Below are 24,067 nucleotides of genomic sequence, written 5' to 3' on the forward strand. Positions count from 1 at the left end.
GCGGCCCAGCAGGAAGATGGCGCGGCCCAGCAGGAAGATGGCGCGGCCCAGCAGAAGATGGCGCGGCTCAGCAGGAGGAGGGCGCGGCTCAGCAGGAGGAGGGCGCGGCTCAGCGGAGGAGGGCGCGGCATCAGCAGGAGGATGGCGCGGCTCAGCAGGAGGAGGCGCGGCTCAGCAGGAGGAGGGCGCGGCTCAGCAGGAGGAGGGTCGCGCTCAGCAGGAGGAGGGCGCGGGCTCGCAGGAGGGAGCGGCTAGCAGGATGGGCTGCTGCGCAGGAGGGGCACAGAGCTGCTGGGAGGGCACAGAGCTGCTGGAGGGATGGCCGGCTCCCCAGGAAGAGGGCGCGGCTCCCCAGGAAGAGGGTTTCGCCCTGCAAAGAAGAAGGCATGGCTTTGCAGCAAGGTGCGTATGTTGGTCCATAATCGCAGCAGCCACGGGCCATGTCCTGTACATCGTGTGTCTGTGTACAGACCATGTACTGCTCTGCTGACATGTAACAATCCAGAATTTTGCCAAAGTCTCTTCTCATGTTAGTGGTGTTTGGACTTTCTCAGGCTGAAGCCAGTGAAGAGCCAATGAACACTGGCTCTTCACTCGCTTCACTTCACTCGTCGTTTGACATAAATTGGTTACAGTGCCTCAGTCATTTAAAAATAAAAACTTTTTTTTTTTTTTTTTGCTGAGCTGTTTTCCATGTGTAAATAGTTTTCAAGAATGACAACTTAAGCGCGTATTGCATGTACTTTGTTCTCAAGATGTGCAGTACATTTGGTGTCAGCTGCAGCAAAACTGAAAACGCAAAAATTTTTAATTCTGCCTGTAGAGAAACATCCTGTCAGTTACACTTGTCTATGGAAAAAGCTGGTTCGTGGTTGATTTAGAGGTTTCATGTGAATCGGCACATGCTATATTGATTTTAAGTTGCAGGGAGTTCATTGGAAGGTCTGGGGGTGTCTGTTCAAATCCCATGTCAAGATCCATACTGGTTTTACTGCATATTCTACTGCATTTGCTGCACTGCACTTTAGTGCTGGATAATTAATAATGTCAAAAATAATAGTTTCAGATGATCAGGTACACCAGCTGTTCTCAACATGGTCCTCAGGGACTGATGACCCAGCACATGATCTATCCCTGTTCTACCCACACCAAATTGGCAAAGCCAAGTGTCTCCCAGATGTCAGATGGTGCAAACGCACCTGATTAATTAGCTGTGAGTAAAGCAGGAACAGCTGGAAAACCGGTTGTGGTGGATGTCCCTGAGGTCTATGATTGAGAACCCTTTAGTTAAACATGCTGACAGTTTACTTGGCTATTTCTGGAGCATTAAATGATGGTTGGGAATATGAACTTTGTTTGTATGAACTGTTTGATTTTAGGAAATTTTGTAGAAATTAAAGCACTAAATAATGGATCATAAGCAGGCTCACACCTTTTTATTATAACATCTGAATGATGAGTTTTTCAGCCAGTCTGCTTTGGACAAGTTGGGAGATGAACATCAAGTTCACAGTCAGTTAATAGACAGGTTTCATGGCACGACAGGTTTATTGGACTAGAGCAGGCTGTCCTCAACTGTGTGAACATGCACAAAGAAAACTTGTGAGGTGTACCTCAAATTGGGTGTGGAACTTCAGGCATAGTACTACTAATCATTTCCAGATTTTCGTTTTGGAATGTGGCTTGCTATATCTGAGGCCACAGTTTTGTGCAAAATGACGTCAGCCACAGTCGTGTTTGGAATAGTTTAGAGTAAGGGTGTACTGTAGAAAATGTGCTAAAATTGCCTAAAGCTAGTATGGGTCCATTACACATTTTGTTCAGGGCATCCATCAGTTTTGCTGCAGTATGGACCAGACGTGAAGATTCTCTACATGCTTGTAATTACAACTGATTACCTTCTAGTTTGTCAAGTTTTTTAGGGACGCTGGACCCTTTGACCAACTGGACACACTGTCTCAGGAGGGAGGCTCAGCAGCCAACCCAAGCCGAGTGCTGAGGGAACGGGGGAAATTTATTTTTATCTTACCCAGGCCAGATACAGTAAACATACCTATGTAATATTAAAAAAAAAACTGCATTTTTATGGGTGTATTGATTTGTAATACTTGTACATAGTTTCAGTCAGACTTCTTGGGACCAAAGACTTATATAATAGGTACTGTGACCCCGTTTCCCTGGTGCTGGTGGTTTGTGGAAAGCTGCTGCTCCCTGAATTGCAAGACAGAGCCAACCCCCTTGGTCAAACTGTACCTTTTCTTCTTACTCCACCTCGTCAATAGACACGCAAACTGTCAACGATCCGCCGGATGTTCTGGACAGGCAGAAATGCCAAACTGCCTTGGCGTCTCTCCGCCACTGCCAAGTGGTTCCAGGTTTGCATTCATGTCCTTATTTGTATCTAAGGTTGAACAGTGAATTCTCTAAATGATTGTTGAAATGATTGTTGAAACTTTAAAATCTTGGAAGAGCTGTTCTTACACTTTTAAATACTTTTATGGCTCCGGTAACTCCAAAAGTCAAAAGGCACTAAGATGAACTCTAAGGTGGGAATATGAACTTTGGCCCCTTGCGCAGCATCATCCTTTGCTCTACAAGCCAGCCTTCTTATGTTTTCATCAGTTGTGTGATCTCAGTTGTAATTGGGGTCGGGGGATCAGACTACGCAATGAACCCCCCCACCCCAAACAAAGGACTCCTTAACTACAGCTGGAGTTTTTGAACGAAGCCCTTGTCCCCTCACAAGTTTGAAATCTTTTGAAGTATACCGACGATCCATACCAGTTACAGATTAGATAAATTGTTGCTATTTACATCAGTTTACAACTGTCTTGCTAGTCTTCCTGATTACTGTTGTGATATTTTTAAAACCAATTTCATGATCTGTCTTTGAGTCAAGTACATGACAGGGTAAATCTCCCAGTGTCTTCCACACACAAAGTTTTTAATCGGAAAGTTCTGTCAATGAGACTTTTTTTTTTCTCCTCATATTGGTCATAACAACTTTCGCATAGTCTGTTGTGTAGACACGGCTCTTATTTGGAGCCTTCTGTGTTGGTCCTTTTGTGAAATCCAGACAACAAAGAGTTGAAGCCCTGTAAGAGGGGCAGCTCAGCTGACTGAAGTTAACTGTGTTTGTGTGTACAGGTCAACGTCAAAGACCTGAAATACGCTGCTGTCGTGATCCGGGTATTGACAGACTTTTGTAAACATAATTCTACATGGACACCATTGGTGGATGGGTGAGGCCCCCTGTTGCATACGTTTATTAACCTCAGTTGTGCATCTTCCTGTGTGATATTTATGGCTGTTCATTGAGTCTTTACTACTTCTCTGCTCTAACGGTCACATAGCCACTTGAATTGCTGGTCCAGAACAGCATTGTGTCAGCTGAGAAACCACTGGGACCGGGTGATATTTTCTGTAGGGTTTTGGAGTCCATTGCCTGTGGAGTCCTTTTGGATGGTGAGACATGTCTTTCAGCCGTAAAAATCGGTTTTGTGTTTGTGTACCTCCTTACATTAATCATCTGCTTAATTTGCACCTGTACCAAGATGGGCCCTGGAATTAAAGATCCATCTGAGGAGGAAGATATGACGCCGCTGCACATCTAACACCGCAGGAATGTGAAGACATCACAAAGAGCGCTCAGGTAAGATTTGACTGGTAATGCATTGCAAGCACAGCTGCAATCTTAATTCCCCTACACTAATCATTTTGTCGGATGTTCTCCAGCACACCTTGAGGCTGATTTCCTTTGGACAGTTCTGCAAAGTGTTGGGGATTGACCTCAAAATATGAGACGGAACAGAGGCCGCCAAGAATCAGCAGCCAAGAGGCTACAGGTACCTAATGATTCACGTCTTTTTCCCTTGTAATTGATAAATAGTTCCATTCTCAGGCTTCTGTTTTTGTGCAGCCCAGATAGCACCTTCCAGATACTTTCCTCAGTCAATGAAGAGATATTCAAGGAGGTGGAGGGCGAAGAAGACCAGGACATTCAACTCAGCAGCAAACAGAGAAAGCTTTTGAAGTACCAGCAGTTCTACCAGAAGAGATCATGTTAGTAATGCATATTGAAGACCTTGGTATTAGTCTTGGGTTTCTACTTGACTTCCTTTTGGCTTTTTGCTTAGTTTTGTATGTTATTTGTAACTGGTGCACCGGAAACTCATCCATCTGCAGGGTGCTGATGTGTGAGCATTAATACCTCCTAACGGAGGAGGGCAGTCAGAATTCAGATTATTATCTTCATTAGATCTTTCTGATATAAAAATTTCTTTAGAAGACTTTGTGACCTCCATTCTTGCTTTTGCATTTCTTTTCAGTTGCGGACGACTTATCCCCAAATCCTGTGGATGGCTTTTATACCAGTACAGACCCGGTTTGGAATACATACTTGTATCACAGTCGGGTCCAGTCAGAACCAATCTTCACGATGGCTGTGGAGTTCAAAGGCAAAATATTTGAGGCACGGGATCTTCCAAACGAGCCGCTAAACTGAATGTGGCCAACAAGGCAAGTACCTTTTAATTTTTTTTATTGTAACTCGATACATCCTTTTACAATATGCAGGTTTATATCGACGACAGGACAAAGCTTGTTTTATTTTCATGTTATGGGCCCAAATCTGGTATCTCTATATTATAATTGACAAGTGGCCTCTGTGTGCGTGCATGCATGTGTGTGGCTTCGATCACGCAAAAACCGGGGTAGAGCTGATATTTGCTGTTTGGTAGGCTTATGTATTTTGGGTTTAAGGGTGAATGCTGCAAAAACGAAAAGTTTTATAGGACAAAATATTTTGGGAGAAATGAGGAATTTTAGCTAAAAAAAATAAACAATGGATGTTGTGCTGCAATGCACCATGGGAGTTTGGGGATTTGGGGTTTTTAAATGTATTGTGGTTCATGTTAGTTAGTTACTGATTTATTGTGTTTTTCTGGTTCAGTAGGTTAGTCAGTTTAGATAAGTGTTATGTTGCTGTCACCATGAGTGACAAAAGGCCCTTTTCCACTACACAAAAGTTGCACTACTCAGCTTGACTCTAAACTTTTATTTTTTATTATTGCTTTTCATTAGGGTTAGTACTGGGTACATGCTCAGGAGCAGTTCCAAGCGAGCCGAGCCGATACTAAAATGTGACGTCAACAGGCTGCTGGCCACTGATTGGTCAGAGAATGTCGTCACTGGACGAGTCATGAGCGCGCCGTCTGAGACGATAATCAACCCGCCATTTTTAAATACTTGCAGCAGTTTTATAGCGACCGTCCTTTTCTTCGTTTGACGGCGAGTTTTTTTTTTTTACTCACACACAACCACACTGTGGTCCGTGGATGAGTTGTGTACGTGTCTGTGTTTGGTGGCGGAGGAGAGATACAGAGAGGTGGATGAAGCGATCTGAAATGAGAACATCTCCCAGTCTTTGGCCGTCACGTGTACCGGACATTACAGCAGCACAGAACAGCTGAAAAAGTTTTAAAAGTGATTACAGGACCACAACAGCCAGAGTAGGTCGGCCGTAAGGGCTGGAAACAGTGCGACCATAGGAACGCTGTTTACTGACACCGGGCCGGCAACCAGCGGGAGGCAGGATGACCGCAACTTGGCCAAGGCTTTGGTGACAGCGACGGACCGTAAGTGTTTTTGTGACTTTGACGTAGTCTGCTGGAAAGCACGTTTAATGTTACTTATCCCATTGGTGGGAAGTGCACATTAACAAACGAAATTTTGAGTCTTAACTTGTGTTAAAGTAACATTGTTGTCTCATGTATGCGGGCACAGTGAGCTAGCTGATTGCTAACTAGCGAGCTAGCTAAGGCCGTGCTGCGCTTTAAAGTATTAACTTCTGACAGAAAAACGCTTAAAGTCAGCATTGCAACAAACGTGTACATTTGACTAATTTAGTGCCATTACTGTGATTTTTTTTTTTTTTTTCTCTCTCTCTCTTTACATGCCGCCATTTTATTTTTATTGAAGAATCCAGTTCCATAAGTGAGGAGAACTGAAACTTTGGGGAACTTTCCCCAAAGTTTCAGTTATCTTGGTCGCTTTGGCCTACGTTGTGTTTCCAATTGTGTGATTTGTTGGAGGATCATTTTGAAAGAAACATAACTTTTATGCAAAGTGAAAAGATAACTGAAACTCTGGGGAATTATTATCATACAGAGACTGAAGTTTTTTGGAGGTTTTTATTACAATTCTTATTGTAGTGGAAAAAGGGCGCACCTGGAACCAGATTGAGTAGAACCGAGTCGAGGCCAAGGAGTGCTACTTCTGTGTAGTGGAAAAGGGTCTTTAAGTGTTATGTTGGCACAATGAGTGAAATGTGTAGTATTTTTAATGTCTTCTGCCACCGTCTCTGTCAAATTCAAACTATCTGCATACAGCAGAATACAGAAAAGACAAACGGCTGTGTGTGCAGTTTTAATCATGCACAAACTGGGGAACCTAACATTTGCTCTTTGGGTCAAGGATGAACGGCGCCAAAGCCGAATGTTGATAGGACTAATATTTTTAGAGAAGCTACATATATGAGCTATCAACACTGAACAATGGACACTGATATTTACATTCTGGACTCACACTCCAATCCAGCAGGGGGGCGGTAAATCATCTATATATTAAAAATGTGAATGTGTGTCGGATTTTATTTAGTAAGTTCAGTGTAAGTACATAATATAATTGTAAATAAGTTAAAAATACATGAATGACACAAGAAATTGAAAACACTTTTTTCCATTGTGGTCCATTTAAAAATCAAATGACAAAATAGAAGTAAACATAAAATAATAATAACAATAGTGTGTATATGATAACAACAACCTAAAGAATTTATAAATACATTAAGACAGTAAATTAACATTAAAAATTACATAATTAACAGGAAATGAAAGGGTTGAGTTCTAAAAACTGTTGAGGTCTAAGGTTCTAAAAACATTCTGGAATCACACATATTCCAACTCATTGTAGAAACTTTGCATAATTTAATACCACCCTTGAAAAATGTCAGCTACCTATTTTATAAACACTACCCAATCTCAAGCCCGTGGATCCCCACAGGCAACATGCTAGTCTGTCTATATTTTTGATTACCTGTGTGAAAATATCAGTCACCATTTCACATTGAATGAGCTGCCGAGTGGCCAGTCATACCCTGAGTATGGAACTTATCTGATTTACTATTTTTTGTACACAAGTGATGACAAAATCTGGGTCATGGCTTAAACAGAAAATGCACTTTGTCCAGTGGTAAATAAATAAATCTCTACTTATTTTGTAATTTTGCCTCCTGAGTGTTGCTTTGTGTACGTATGTTGGCTAGAAAAGGGGTTTAGTGTTTTTCATTTTAGCTGCACTGTTTTTTCAATATATTGCAGCTTTACACAAATATATTAAAAACTCTTCTCTGTTATATGCAATACAGCCTAGTAGAGTACAATAATAGCTGGCATGTACTTTGTCTTTAAAGTAGCAAGTAGTTACATAGTGAGGGGGGGAAAAGATGCCAGGTGTAGGATGGGGAAAAGATTTCATCAAAATTAGAAAACTGTTTATGATTATATTGCCCCTACTGATGATTTGAAAATGTATTTATTGGGTGTGCCCCCCATTAGTGTACACATTTCTGAAAATGTGTGTGTCCAGTCTTAAAAGATAGGTTTAGTTTCTAACTTAGCATAAGAGATGCCTACACAGCCAGAGTCAGACACCCCCCCCTCCCCCTTTGGCAATTTGGACCATAATGTAGTCCAGCTTCTCGCCACCTATTGATCAGCGTTTAAATCTAGTAAACCTGAGGTCCACTCTGTCAAACTGTGGTCTGCTGACAAGATAGAGGAGCTGAAAGGATGTTACTTGTGTACAGATTGGGACATTTTTTTCCAAAACGCGGATATCAACAATGCCACAGAGGCAATTACTGGTTACATCTCTTTCTGTGTTGACTCAATCATTCCCCAAAAGATTATTAAGAAATGCCCAAATAATAAATCGTATGTCACACGGGAAATACGGGAATGTAATAATAGGAAGAATGCAGCTTTTAAATCAAGGGACATTGCAGGGGTTAGGGTCGCACAAAAAGACCTGAACCAGAAGATGAGAGATGCTCGACTGCAGCATAAGGAGTGCGCAGAACGGGACCTTTCCAGAGCAAACAGGAGACTGTGGGATTCTGTTCGGGGCATGACAAACGTGGACACAAAAGGAAACCTGTAATTGACAATAATGAATTTGCAAAAGCCAATGAGCTAAATGATTTTTATTTGCGTTTTGAGAGTGATAACCAGGAAGAGTGCAGGGAAATTTTAAGAGATTAGGTGTCATTTGCATGAGGACAGAATTTTAATTGACCCACAATCAGTTACTCAAGTTTTTAAATCAATGTATACTTATAAGGCCACAGGGCCAGACAATATGTCTGCTTTTCTTTTAAAATATTGCAGAGGAGCTCACTCCAGCTTGGCATCAACTCTTCCCGCTCTCTATTGATACTTATTCAGTACCTGAGCTTTGGAAGAGATCAGTTATTATCCAGTCCCCAAGAAATCACACCCCCAGTGAATAATGATTTTCGGCCAGTGGCCCCTAACCTCTAATGTAATGAAAGCATTGGAGAACTGTTAATTCAGGAGTTACTGTAGAGGTGGAGCCAACACTTGGATCAGTATCAGTTTGTGTACAAAAGGAAGCGGAAGTACGAGTGATGCCATTTTAACTATAATGACTTGGTTTTAAACAATCTTGAGAGTTCCTCTGATATGCCAAATTAGTTTTTATAGATTTTAGTTCTGCTATTTTAACTGTATCCGGTCGCATATCCTTTTTCAAAAAATGATTCTGCTGAATGTGAACCCTTTTTTAATTAAGTGGTATCATTCTTTTTTGACAAACAGGTCACAGCATGTGAAGGTCAATTCTGTCTGCTCTGATATTGCATTAAGTAGCACTGGTGCCCCTCAGGGCTGTGTTAGTTCACCTTTTTTATTTACACTGTGTACCAATGACTGCATCAGCTATCAGCCAAACCAGTATGTTGTTAAATTTTCAGATGACACTGTAATACTCAGTCTGCTAAACACTAGTACTAATTCAAGTTGTCACAAATCTGGAGTGGACAGGTTTGTGAACTGGTGTGATGTCCATCAATTGCAGATTAATAACTACTAAAACAGTGGAGATGTTGGTGGACCCTCGGGCTGTTGGAGACCGTAGTGTGGTCACCATACATGGACGTAACATTGAACAGGTGGATTCGTATAAATATCTGGGGGTTTACATTGATAACAACTTAAGCTGGCACATGCAAGTGTCAAGCGTTTGTGCCCGAATCCACCAGCGCATGCACCTTCTTCGTCAACTCCGACTGTTTGGTGTATGTAGGAATATTATGCTGATTTTCTACAGAGCAATGATTGAGTCCGTGTTACGGTATGGTATTACTAGCTGGTTTTGTAATTTAATGGTTAAATCAAAACTCAAATATTAAATCTGATTAAGATAGCTGGCAAAATCATGGGTATGGTGGTACCTGTGACTCCCCAAGAGTTGTTTGAACAGGCAGTTCTCTGATGTGCTGACAATATTTTAACAGATGCGTCTCATGTACTGCACTCTGAATACATTTTACTTAACTCAGGAAGGAGGTACAGGGTTCCTCTTTGTAAATATAATCGATATAAACACTCATTTATTCCATTATCAGTGAAGCTCATAAATCAGCAGATAGTTCAGGGAAGATAGTATAAGGTTATGTATTGTGGAATTTGCACAAAGATGTTAATAATGTTGTGTATTTATATTTTATCTTTTGACTTACTGTGTTGTTTTTGATGTATAGGTGCTATGAACTGGATGTGTTGTTGTGTAGCAGACCCTGTCCAAGGCAAATCTCTCCTTAGGGAGACAAATAAAGACACTTTGACTTTGAACTTCACTGACTAGCAGTGTGGGGGTCCAAGCGGTTTATGTGCTTGTTTCCAAATTTGTGCCAAATCAACATGTAGATCCATTCATCTGCTGTGGCAACTCCAAGTGAAAATGGGAAAAGCAGTATGAATATACTCATTTTTAACTTCACCAGTGATCATGAATTCAATCTTAGACTGGATTTCGTTATTGCTTGAATCCCTCCAACTACTTTATGGCTCTGACTTGTTACAGGTTCTGCAAGACCTTGGACTGGCTGTCACCCCAGAAACTGGTGATGATGTACAGGCATCCACTGCAACTGCGGCCTCTACCACCTTAAATGCGGTATGTTCCAGAGTTCCTGCCTGTTTGCTGGTGGTGTTGCTGTGACAATATTCTGTTTCCTCAGGAGAAATAAAGAACTATAGTCATTACATTTAAGGGGCTAAGCTGTTTGTCCATCTGCTGTGTACAGGGCAGCTTTGGTCCTATTTTGACCAAGAAGGGTAAGAACCCAGTGATGGAACTGAATGAGAAACGACGCAGCCTGAAGTATGAACTCATTTCTGAATCAGGAGGCTCACATCAAAAATGCTTTGTCATGGAGGTGAGTCATTGCACAAATACAAATTGTTTTGTCAGGAATTCAGGTGTTTTGTTTTGTGTCTCTCTACCCTTGACCGAGTGGAAATTTGCATTTTAATTAGATAGTGAAGCATAAAGATTGATTCTTATTTAGATTTCTGTGTATGAACCAGTACTTCAGCTGGTACGGTGTATTTTCTGTTGACTGAACAGTTTGTGGGTTTGATCTCACAGTGCTGCTGAGCCGGGGCTCCGTGTTGCGTAGACACAATAGGTAGTTACTGCCGGCATAAATGGCAGATCACACCGGCTGTTGGATTACTGCCTGACTGGCTGCTAGCTCTCTCTGACCAGCTGGTGTGGCGTTGTGAGCCCCTTCAGCTTCGTCCGGCCTGACTGACAAACAGTCGCTGAAAAAGCTCAGAGCAGGATGAAGTCTGTCACTTCTTGTGCTTTTTGACTGAGTGTTTCGCTTTTTTAATTTTTTGCTTTTTCTGGAACACATGACATTTCACAAATATGGTGACTGCAAAAAGCAAAAAACAACAAACACACGCTAATTGCGAGACTTGTAGATAAATTTCCGGTGGAAATGCATCTGCTGAATCACAGAGAAAGAGGGACAAAATACATCAGCGACCAGTAATTATTACCGCATGTGCGCAGATAAACTTCTAATCATGAATACTTTATGTTGCTGACTGGGACTTAAAGTGTAACATGTCCTTTAAAAATAGAAAAAGAAAAGCCCCCCTACGGTGGTTGAATTACAGAGTAGGGGTCCAAATCACAGCATAGGGCCCCCCCTACGCTCAACTGCACTGACGAGAACCCTGATCAGAATGGGTACAGGCCCTTCAGAAGGTACAGTAAAATCCAATAATCAATTCTTTTGCAGATGATTTATTCATGAGTCACATTTTATTCTAGGCACTGCCAGGCAATATTGTATATACATGGTATACAACTTCACATTCATGCATTGCACAGGCATGATGCTCTGCAAGATGCACCAGTTTCTCACCCAGCAGTTACAGAGAAGGTAACAAGAATACCAAAGCTACTTACTTATGGAAGGAAATGTTGTCTCCCTTCTTCCTCCCGTTGTGGCATTGCCAACATGTGCACCTTTCCAGTGTTGCAGACTGAACGGTCCCTCCTGCCTTCACTGCGCATGTGTCATTTCTGTGCATCAGCCACGGTTCACTGATTCACCTTGTTTCTGCTTCAACCTGCTTCAGTCATCATCAGCATTATTTCATAATAAAAGACAGAGGAAGTGATGAAGAGCTCAGCAGCCGGACGAGCTGCTGCTGCAGCCTTCACTGCGCGTCCATCATTTCAAAGCGTCAATACTGACTCACCAGTTCTTGCCTCGTTTCTGCTTAAAACTGACTTTAGAATGATTTAAGGGGTTTTACTTTGTCATCTGATGGTTAATAATCACATTTATCCATTTGATCGCTTTGGGTGAAGAGAGTCAGACTCAGACGTGCTGCTGTGGTCCCAAATGACGCATGCGCAGTAAAGGCAGGTCGACCAATTTTTAGGGGGGACCGTTCCATCTGCGACACCGGCATTTTTCAGCTGTTTTTTGACTAAGATTTATGAGCTACTTGGTGCACACTAGCCCTGAGTTGCCTGGTGTGAAAATGATGACCACGCCTTCCTGCCGGCACACGTCATATTGTGACTGCGCTCTATAGTACTCGTATACAGGTCTATGGTACTACCATGGTTTCATATTGAGCGGAACTTTGTTGCACGTGTGCTCTCATTCTACATGAGTTGACAGTAAATGCAAACAGGCATGCTTGTGTGTGCATGTTAGAGGAGTCGCATGGTGAAGACTTTTTTTGTCTCTCCTTCTGTCCCTCCCCCAGGTGGAGGTTGATGGGCACACGTTCAGTGGAACCGGCTCAAATAAGAAAGAAGCAAAGGCTCACGCTGCGCTCGCTGCATTGGAGGCTATGTTCCCAGAGGATGATGATGACGAAGAAGAAGAAGAGGATGCCGAGGTTGAGAAGAAACCTGCTCAGAAGAAGAGACGCAAGTACACTGATGTGGTACGTAATCTAGTGTCTCACACACACACACACACACACATATATATATATATATATATATATATGTATAGTATTCGGCCCCTTGGTATTTCACGCATTTTACTTTCCTTATGCCATTTCAAATACAAAAAGCAAATCAGGCTTTTCAATATAAAAATTTCTAAAATTATCTTAAACTCAAACTGAAAGCAAATTTCTTCAACTTGATATAAATTAATAAAAAATATAAAACCCAAAGTTTTGGGTTGCATAAGTCATCAGCCCCTTTGGTATAATATTTGTAAATAGTCAATTTTATTGCCAGTTTTCCTCAGACAAGTCCGGGAATGGATACATGAACATCTCCAAGGGATCCAGATGGGCTGTGTGGTCCTTTAAGGTTAAAGGATGCTGGGTGGACTTTCCAGAATGGTTTATTTGTTTTTAGTAAAAAGTAATTTATTAGTTAATGAATGATAATGTGGGTGACTGTGACTGCTCCTTTATGTTGGTGTGTTTGAGGAAGACACTTTGAATCATTCCCTTTAAAAGCATCCGGCTGTAATAACTGAAGCTATGAAATACATCAACTCCATACAAACAGTGAGTCTGTTCTTACTTCTCTGCACATTTTCAGAAGCTGGAATAGACTCTTGTTGATTTGCTTTTCAAGTGGTGTGATGTCGAGTTATACATTTAAGCTATTAAATAACATCATGCTTGCAAAGAATCTTGCTTACAGCGACAAAGCCGAATGTCGTGATTAATTACATGATCTGTCTGAGAACATTTGATCTTTGTGTAACTCCTTTATCTCTTCCTGTGGAACAGGAATTTCCAAAGTTTGGTTCTTCCCATGGCATTCCTTTGGACTCCAGGTACCGTGGCTTTTCTCCAGACTCCAGATTCCGCAGCATTTCTCCAGACTCCAGGCACCGTGACGTTCCCACATACACCAGGTACCGTGACATTCCCACGTACCGCCGGTATGAGGACGTCCGTCCAGAGTCCAGGTACCGTGACATCCGTCCAGAGTCTAGGTACCCTGACATTCCTCCGGAGCCCAGGTACCGTGACATTCCTTCTGACCGTGGCTGGGATCGTGACAGAGGCTGGGACAGGAACCGCGATAGACCTACAACAGCATCCAGTTATAGCCGGTGTAAGCATCTCCATACTCAATATCAGTGGACTCAGAGTGGTTCCAGAAAGGGGAGGAGTTTATTAAAGAAGTCAGCAGCTGATGGAGTTGGTGAAAATGAAAACCTGCATTCGTCCCCTTACTGGAATCAGTTTGAAACCGGTACTTTAACTGTTTGTTTGTTGTCACAAAGATAAAACAGGACCTAGTGTTGGTCTGTTATCATGTTGTGGAGCTGCCACCCCCCCATCCCAAGTTCTGCCACACACCCATTAATGAAATGCCAGTTGATATCACAAAACTCTCCGGTGCACTTTAAGTTTGCAACAGTTCACTTGGTGCACTTTTGCAGAAATTAAACTAATTTCTAAAAGTTACAATGAGATTGGCTTTGGCTCAGGTTATCGTATCTGCTTTTTTTCTGGATTCTGGATCTTTATTTATATAACTGGGGGTTTTGTGTGGGAGACAGAGAGACACACACAACATTCTCTGGCAATGTTGTGTTCGTGGAAAAATCCTGACATACTTTCCCTGTTCAGGATTTCTGAAGGTACCAAAGCCCATCTCTGCATGCATTGAATGTAAGGTTAGGTAGACCCTGGATAGGTCACCAGATCACCACAGGCTTAACATATAAAAAATTATAAAATAGTATGTCAGATAAAATCATCTTCTCAAAAACACTTCACAATTAAAGCATTTAATGGCAAAGCAACACCAGTTGTCCAGTAAAGATTTTTAATTTGAAAGTTTGTGTTATTAGGCAGGTTTCCATTACCTTCAAAATTGTGCAAGTTAAAGTTGCAAATTAAACTCGTATTAGAATCGGATTTCAGAATAGAATTTATTGCCAAGTAAGTTTTCGCATACAAATAAATTTCATCTGGTGTCATTGGTCCACAAACAACAATAAAAAGAAGAGGAAAAAATACTACGTAAAGTACGTATTCTAGTAGCATAGAGTACGTACCCTGGCAGCGATAAACCAATCGGAGAACATTACGTAATATGTAAAGTACGTACGCTAGTAGCGAAGAGTACATACGCTGCCAGCGATAAACCAATCAGAGAAGAGTCCGTGAGTCTGTGGTACCTACACTTACCTCCGCCACTTCTCCGGTAGTTACCGTATACTACAGGTATCCTGCAAAACATTTGTTTGTCTAAGGACCCCTGAAAATGGCGCCAGCGAAGAGACATGCTTACGAGGCACAATTCAAACTGCAGGCTATCAGTTACGCGGTTGTTCATGGGAATAGAGCAGCTGCGAGAGGAAACAAGAAAATGAACTGCGCCAAGTTAAAAAGACCAAACGGAGTTTCCGCAGAAACAAAGCGAGGTGGCCACAGCTAGAAGACCAGCTGTTCAATTCAGACACAGAAGATGACTTCAATGGATTTGAGACAGAACCATAATAAAAAATAATGTGAGTACCATATTGTTAAATACCGGTAGTTCAAAGTTGTTTAAAAGTTCAAATAAACTCACCGTTTTGCTTCCGTGACCTTTTTTTTTTTTTGTAGACTATATGTTTTAGCGTGCGCCTTTTGTAAGGGTTAAGTACCCGCTAATTGAGGCCGCGCCTTATAATCCGGTGCGCCTTTTGTAAGGGTTAAGTACCCACTCATTGAGGCCGCGCCTTATAATCCGGTGCGCCTTTTGTAAGGGTTAAGTACCCACTAATTGAGGCTGCGCCTTATAATCCGGTGCGCCTTTTGTAAGGGTTAAGTACCCGCTAATTGAGGGCGTGCCTTATAATCCGGTGCGCCTTATGGTGCAGAAAATACGGTAATTGGTGCATAAACAATATAAAGCAATGGAAACAAATACTTTTGTAAGATGAAAGAGAGTCAAAGAGGCAAAACTATGTTCACTGTCAAATGAGTATAACATAGTGGAATGCATGGATGCTTATTCGCCATCTTTGGACGGATTTCCATCTTTTTGCAAAATCTTGCCGTCTAAAAGAACTAGAAAACAATTTTTATTTCCTCAAATCCGTGAAATGGTATTTTAGAGGAAAAACTCCAAATCGCTGAGAAATTTATCATAAAATAGTGGTGTGTTCAGGGTTCTAGCTAGTGCAAACTTGCGTTACGGCCCGTTATGCTATAATTTTGGACCGTTACGGTTTCCAATACAGCGTAATCAACTGTTTCTGCAGCGTGACTCCAGTTTGAAGTGTGAATCGAAGCAATGCTTCGTTTTAGTGGCTCGTGGCTCTTTGATTCACTGCTCTTCAGAAGCGGCAAGTCCGCTTCTTAACCCCTCTGAAAGCCATTAAAATATCATGAGTCATTTTTGTGTGGATTAAAGTCACTAACTGGGACTCTTGTCTTGTTGCAGTCGAGAAACAAGAATCGTCCTCCGTTTTGTCACAGCTTTAAACGCTGCACAGCTCTCTGCAGAGACAGTCCGCTCGGAATTAATAACTTCAAAACGAATCGCCGCTTTAAATAAAATGACACCTCTTACAAACGTTGCAATACAGACAATAAACTACAATCGACTAAAACATTTTTTCCTCCCAAAATGAGACGTCCAGCATTCTTTATAAACCTGACCTGCAGCACAGCTGCAAGAGCTCAGCTCATATATGGAAAGACATTCATGCCAATAATAATGTCTGAAAGGAAATGCTTTTGACAAAAACTCACAGATTTTATTTCTGTTCATGTCCAGAGATCAAGGATCCACCATGTAGAGTTTATTATGTCCAGAGCTTAAGGATCCAGTAACCAATTTCATATTTATTTACTTTAAAACTCAATAAAATGTTGTTCAATTTCAATTTAATCAGCTTATACTCATAAAGCGCCAAAATACAACAAAAGCCATCTCAAGGTGCCTCACACAGAACTGTTCAACATAAAAAAAATAAAAATAAATAAATAGAGATAAAAAAAAATTCAAATACCCAATTAAAAACAGAAGTAAAAGATAAAACATAACAAAATTAAAACTACTCATAAGAAAGAGAATAAAAATAGGGTTTATGTCTTGACTTAAAAATGTCCACGGACTCCGACTGCCTCACTGAGGGCCATGTACTGGTAACCCAGAATGAGATTGCCCACTCAACAAACTTCCTCAGCCTTCTGGACATGATGAAGGGACGTGGGCTGTCGTATCTGGCTTTTCCCCTTTGGCTACCCCTAGAATGGCCAATTTTTAGCTTGAATTTTCAAAAGCTTCCCCCCTTCTGTATTCTCCACTACAGTACTACAACTTTTATTTCTCCCTGTTCAATCCAAAACAATATGCATTGAGCATTGAGAAGAAACATTTATTGTAGTACACATTCAGGCTCTCCACGCACATTTTCAAGAAAATGTTTATTTTCATTCTTTTTGGCACATGGGAAACCCAGCGGTGTTAACGAAGTGTGTCGAAATGATAGATTTCTTTTGTTCCTGAATCTGGATCGGTATAGAATGACTGATTAGATGCCATGTCAGTGTTCAGAGCAGACAAATAGGCTGACTGTATATGTATTTACTATAATAGTATGTATACATGGTAGTGTCATCTTTGATGGCATACAAAAGTGAATTGATCCTAAGCAGAATCTCATCAGTATTATGTTATGTATCTTTATCTAGTCTGAAAGCAATTATCTAGTCTCTAGTCTGAAAGCATTATGAAGTTAACTAGTCCTTTGAATGTTGAGATTTTAATTGCCTAGTCTTTGAGCCCAATCAAAAACAAACTAAATCAATAATTATATTTTTTGCATGAGTTAGCTATATTTGTAAATTATTGTTGTTAAACCCCCCCCAGACCCCCCCTTTCCGCTTCGCCGCGAGTAGTTGCTGTCTTTTTTTTTTTTCATCTTAAGCATCCATGTGGAATGGGGCTATGCAAAGGCATGCAGGCGTACAGTACCTTTCAGTGCAGGGATGATCAGTCTGTACTTTATACAGTGAGGAAAATAAGTATTTGAACTCCCTGTGATTCATCTTAGGTGCATGTCCACTGTGAGAGACATAATCTAAAAGAAAAAATTCGGAAATCACAATGTATGATTTTTCTTTCTTTTCTTTTTTTTAAGAATTTATTTGTATGTTACTGCTCCAAATAAGTATTTGAACACCTGTGAAAATCAATGTTAATATTTTGTACAGTAGCCTTTGTTTACAATTACAGAGGTCAAATGTTTCCTGTAGTTTTTCCACCAGATTTTCACACACTGCAGAAGGGATTTTGGTCCACTCCTCCACACAGATATTCTCTAGATCTTTCAGGTTTGGAGTTTCAGCTCCCTCCAATGATTTTCTATTGAGTTCAGGGCTGTAGACTGGCCAGGCCACTCCAGGACCTTGAAATGCTTCTTACGGAGCCCCTCCTTAGTTGCCCTGGCTATGTGTTTGGGGTCATTGTCATGCTGGAAGACCAAGCCATGACCCATCTTCAGTGCTCTTACGGAGGAAAGGAGGTTGTTTGCCAAAATCTCGCAATACATAACCCCATCCATCCTCACTTCAATACGGTGCAGTTGTCCTGTCCCCTTTGCAGAAGAGCACCCCCAGAGTATGATGTTTCCACCCCCATGCTTCAGGGTTGGGATGGTTTTCTTGGGGTCGTTCTCATCCTCTAAACATGGTAAGTGGAGTTGATTCCAAAAAGCTCTATTCTGGTCTCATCTGACCACATGACCTTCTCCCATGCCTCCTCTGGATCATCCAGATGGTCACTGGTGAACTTCAAACTGACCTGGACATGTGCTGGCTTGAGCAGGGGGACCTTGCTGCCCTGCAGAATTTTAAAGCATGACAGCATCATGTGTTACTAATGTAATCTTTGTGACTGTGGTCCCAGCTCTCTTCAGGTCATTGACCAGGTCCTCATGTGTAGTTCTGAGCTTTCTCAGAATCATCCTTACCCCACAAAGTGAGATCTTGCATGGAATCCCAGACCGAGGGAGATTGACAGTCATCTTGTGTTTCTTCCACTTTCTAATAAATAATCATAACAGTTGTTGTCTTCTACCAAGCTGCTTGTCTGTTGTCCTGTAGTCCACCCCAGCCTTCTGCAGGTCTACAGTTTTGTCCCTGGTGTCCTTAGACAGCTCTTTGGTCTTGGCTATGGTGGACAGGTTGGAGTGTGATTGAGTGTGTGAACAGGTGTCTTTTATACAGGTAACAAGTTCAAACAGGTCCAATTAATACAGGTAAAGAGTGCAGAATAAGAGGGCTTCTTAAAGAAAAATTAACAGGTCTGTGTGAGCCAGAATTCTTGCTGGATGGTAGGGGATCAAATACTTATTTGCAGCAGTAACATACAAATAAATTATTTTTAAAAATCATACATTGTGATTTCCAGATTATTATTATTATTATTTTTATTATTATTATTATTATGTCTCTCACAGTGGACATGCACTGAAGATGAAAATTTCAGACCCCTCCATGATTTCTAAGTGGGAGAACTTGCAAAACCGCAGGGTGTTCAAATACTTATTTTCCTCACTGTAAGTCTAGCTGCAGACAGAAAGAAGCTGTTTTTATCTCTTGAGGTTTTTTTGTCTCTTTAGGTCATTAAAAAGACTTATTTCAAAAGTCAGCTTTATTGTCAATTCTTCACATGTACCAGACATACAAAGCAATCGAAATTACGTTTCCCACCATCCCGTCGTGAAATATTCCTTACAGTAAGGTAGTCAGTAAGACAACATATCTACCATTCAAGTAAACAATAATAAGTAAGAAGGTGATAGAGTAACTTTATTGATTCCCAGGGGGAAATTAAGGTGTCAAGTAGCTTAAACAAATACACATAATGCCCACATTGACATTTCAAGACACACATATACACAACAAGCATTAACACAGGTCAAGGTCAAGGGGAGGAAAAAAAAAAAGCAGTTGTGCAAAAACATATCCTGTGAGTTGAGGTAGAGGTAGTGCAACCGTCCCTGGTAGTGAAAAATAGTGGGGTAAAAACTGTTCTAGTGTCTTGTAGTGAAAACTTAGCATCCTTGAATAACTGGAGGACATGGGGTCCTGCAGGAGAGAGCACGGAGTCTGTGGCTAAACAGACTCAGCTGGTTAGTGAAGATGGTGTGAAGGGGGTGTTTCTGATTGTCCATTATAGAGTCCAGTCTCTTCAGGGTTCTGTTCTCAGCTGTTGAAGTGAGAGTCTCAAGCTTCATGCCCACCACCGAACCTGCCTTCCTCACCAGTCTGTCCAGACGTCCAGCGTCTCTCTTCCTAATGCTACCACCCCAGCACGCCACAGCATAGAAGAGCACGCTGGCCATGACAGACTGGTAGAACATCAGCAGAAGTCGGTTGCAGACATTGAAGGACCTCAGCCTTCTGAGGAAGTAGAGCCTGCTTTGGCCCTTCTTGTAGAGTGCATCTGAGTTTGTAGACCAGTCCAGTTTATTGTCGAGGTGCACCCCTAAGTTCTTGTAGGTGCAGACTGTCTCCAACATTCTCTCCCTCAATAGAGACAGGCACCGAAGGCGGGGTAGATCTCCTGAAGTCGACCACCATTTCCTTGGTTTTGGTGATGTTCAGGTGCAGCTGATTGGTTAAGCACCATCCCACAAAAAATTTTTTTGCAATGAAGAACTAAGAGCACACTGTTCACTGTGACAAGTGGCAGCGAAAATTGAAATAGTGCAGACAGTCAAGGCAAATAGTGGCAGCTGAGGTATTTCTGTTTGACCTAAGTGTGCAAGTGGCATAGTAGTGCAGTAAAAAAGTGGATTTTATGCTTTGAGATTATTTATTTTCTGGTTATAAACCATGTCTTATTCACATTAAGAATGAAAATTAATGGTTTAAAGTTGCAGAAACACTTTAATTAGCAGTGATTCTTGTCTGTTCTTCAGGTAAGATGTTTGCTGATAATGACGACAACAGCATGGCTGGAGAGTTTGGCTCCATCGGCGAAACCAACATGGGTGGTTATCGCAAGTTCTACACAGAGAGTAGCTTGTACTCCTGCCCACCCAGCACCAGCAACCAAAAGGGGGGAAGACGTCAGCCCATGGCCTCTTCCCTTGAAGAGGAGGAACCCTACAGCTATGGCTACATGGATACAAAGATGATGATGATGAATCAGGGTCCTCAGACAGGTGGTGGCGCTGGCAGTCAGGGCAAAACAGACTACTCGATGTACAGCACAGCTTACCCAAGTTCTGTGACCGGAGGCCAAGTCTACAATAGTAGTTATGGTGAGGAAGTGCAAGGTAAAAGTAGATGCAACACATAGTGGTACTGTTTCACAGTGTACTGAATAAAGGACAGTCATATTTGCCATGTTGCCCTTATAAAAATATTTCTGCTGTTGGGTTTTGTTTTGTGGCACATGAATTTGAAAACTCATCATGCAATTGTTTTGAAGTATGACCTTTAATTTGAAAGAAAAACATATCTGCAACATGGTCTAAATTTGATTTAAAACTACAAGACACTTTCTTCATTAAACTGTATACAAATGTAGCTCCATCTGTTCTCTGTGTGGGGAGTAGGTTTTGGGTTATCCACAATTATATGACAATAAAATCAGTGTAACCCCAGTAACAAAAATCAACACACCTACTTTGGTGGTGACTTTTCTTTGGATGAAAGACTAAAAACATGCCTATTTTATGGCACAAAACCTTTATGTATTTTGCAAATATTTCTGTCCTTAGCCATGTGATCCTAATTCTGAATTACACAAGTATTCACCCACTTTAAATGTAGTAGTGTAATAGTGTGTGGGTAAAAGGCATTCTTCAGACTGCCAGTTCAAATCAGATTTATTGCACATCTGATTCAAATCAGATCTCATTGACATTATGATAGCAAGTGAACAGATCCAATCTGTGTGTCTTGTCTTGCAGTCGTCATTTTGCTTGTATAATCCACATTGGTTGTTATACACACAGTCTAATGGTTCTCCCCTAACAGCACCTCCCTACAAACACACCTCATGATGAATGTTTGTTTGTTTGTTTATTTATTTGGAGACAGTTGTGTGAGATTTTATTGTATCAAGGTGAAAACTGATTGGAGCAGAGAGAGAATGAAGTGATGATGGCTATGTATGTTGGGGAGAGAGTGCATTTCTTACTGCAGCTCTTCCCACATAACGCTAGCTCCACCCTTGAGCTTTGCATGGCACAGACGTAACAAAATGCACCCGGAATCTGATCAGAGCGTTAAAGACCAAATTGTATTTGTAAAAAATGCAATTTAATCTCATTTCAAACCACCTATGAGTGAGCGTGGCAGTCTGAAAAGGCCATAGACCAAAGTCATCCATCCCAGTTTTTAAATGAACACAAAATTCCATTTAAATGGGAGTACAAGCAACACTTCTGATTTGATTTCTTGTTGCAGATTGGAGAAATCAGTCCTCCACGGGCAATGAGCAGGACATGTACCAGGGTTTTGGAGGGCGCGGACGTGGTTCCTATCAGTCATCCATGGGCACTGAAGACGAGATGTACCAGGGCTTTGGAGGACGTGGACGTGGACGTGGCTCCCATCAGTCCTCCATGGGCAGCGAAGAAGAGATGTACAAGGGCTTTGGAGGACGTGGTAGGGGGTCCTATCAATCCTCCATGGGCAGTGAGCAGGAGATGTACCAGGGCTTTGGAGGACGTGGCCGCGGTTCTTATCAGTCCTCCATGGGCAGTGAGCAGGAGATGTACCAGGGCTTTGGAGGACGTGGCCGCAGTTCTTATCAGTCCTCCATGGGCAGCGAGCAGGAGATGTACCAGGGTTTCGGAGGACGTGGCCGTGGTTCCTACTCTGGATACAGCAACATGAAATATTAAGCGTCATGCACCCATTTTTCACCTTTTTGTCACAGGTTCCGCAAGTTGAAATGGGTCACTAATTTTATTGATGTGTGTGGTAGTGGAAGTAGCATGACAAATTCTGAAACTTAAAGGACTAAACTATCTGCTCTGATTCAGACAGATACTGCCAAAGCGGTTGGCGTGCTCAGTTGAAAAAGGCTCCAATAAAGGCTTGGCAAAGCGAGATGAATCTGAGCAACTGGTTTTGTCCCTGGGTTACAGACTTCGGGCAGTCATTGACTGCAGAGAATTTTTATCAATGTGTTTGCAGTAATTGTCATGTTTAGAATATTTAGTTTGTCTCGTTACTTTAGATCATAAAAATGGCGACTCTATAAAAATGGCTAATTGCTTAATGGTTGTGCTGTTTTTTGTTAAACCCTTTGAAATAAACCCAGAAGTCTGCACTACAATCAGGATGTCTTTAGTCTTGACTTCATTGCGGTGTTGTCGAAGCAAAAATATAAAAATTGTCACGGTCTGTATAGTTTTGTACCCAACTTTGTTGGCGTTCTGTGTAGGAAGGTAAATGAAATCCATTTGCTTGAAGATGTATACGCTCGAGAACTTTAAATTGCTTGCCAAAGTAGCTCTCTTGAAGGGGATTTCTGGTGTTGCTTGATGATATGTGGTCTAAATTTGATTTTAAAGCGAGTATCTTGACTCTAAATGATGCAGTACTCAAAGCCTCAGCTGTTCCCTTTGGGGAGTAGAATCAGAAATTTTTTGAAGCTGTAGCTGATGGATGTAGAGCAGGTAGTTCAGCGGGAGAACGAGCAGTGTATATAGACCTGGGTTCGATTCCTGGTCACTTTATCCATGTCCTTGGGCAACACTGCGCTGCATCATCCCAGGCCACCCAGCTCTAAACCAGCCTTGGCTTTGGAAGTAACCTGTACTGGAATCCCATCAGTCGGCCATCATAGAATCTCAACCAGCACCAGCGGGCCAAAGGACACAATCAGAATCAGAAGAAGTTTATTGCCATTGCCAGTGAACAGGATTCACAGACTAGGAATTTGCTTCGGTACAATGGTGCAACATTAAGAAGAGAGAAAATATAACGTGTCAAAATAAGATAAAAAAAAAAAGAAATATGAAAGGCTGTGTGCAACAGAAAAACAGAAACAAAAAACAGTGCAGTGGGAGGAGTGCAATTAAAAACCAAAGTACATTGTCTAAAGTGACCCGTGATAAAGTGACAGAGTTAAGCTTAAGGGGACTGAGTTATGAGGAGTTCATAAGTCTAACGGCAGAGGGGAAGAAACTGTTCTTATGGTGGGAGGTTCTGGTCCGGATGGACTGTAGCCTCCTGCCCGAGGGGAGTGGTTTGAATAGACCGTGTGCAGGGTGAGAAGGGTCAGCTGTGATCCGACCTGCTCGGCCCAGAGTCCTGGACTCTTGATGAGGGAGCTGATGTTGACTCCCACTTGAGGTCCTGGGTGATGGTGGTGCCAAGGAAGCGGTGACAGTACACAGTGGTGATGGGGCTGGTGGGGCGGGGGGGGCTGTGGCTTTCCTGAAGTCCATGATCATCTCCACTGTTTTCTGGGCGTTGAGCTCCAAGTTGTTGCTGCTGCA

The 24,067-nt window shown here is 41.8% G+C and overlaps 1 pseudogene; it reads left to right on the top strand.

Moving 5' to 3' along the window:
* The first annotated feature begins 259 nt into the window (after positions 1 to 259).
* Positions 260 to 22,489, top strand: LOC117526036 (annotated as a pseudogene).
* The last annotated feature ends 1,578 nt before the right edge of the window (positions 22,490 to 24,067 follow it).

This window comes from Thalassophryne amazonica, chromosome 15, assembly GCF_902500255.1.
Source record: "Thalassophryne amazonica chromosome 15, fThaAma1.1, whole genome shotgun sequence".
NCBI lineage: Eukaryota > Metazoa > Chordata > Actinopteri > Batrachoidiformes > Batrachoididae > Thalassophryne > Thalassophryne amazonica.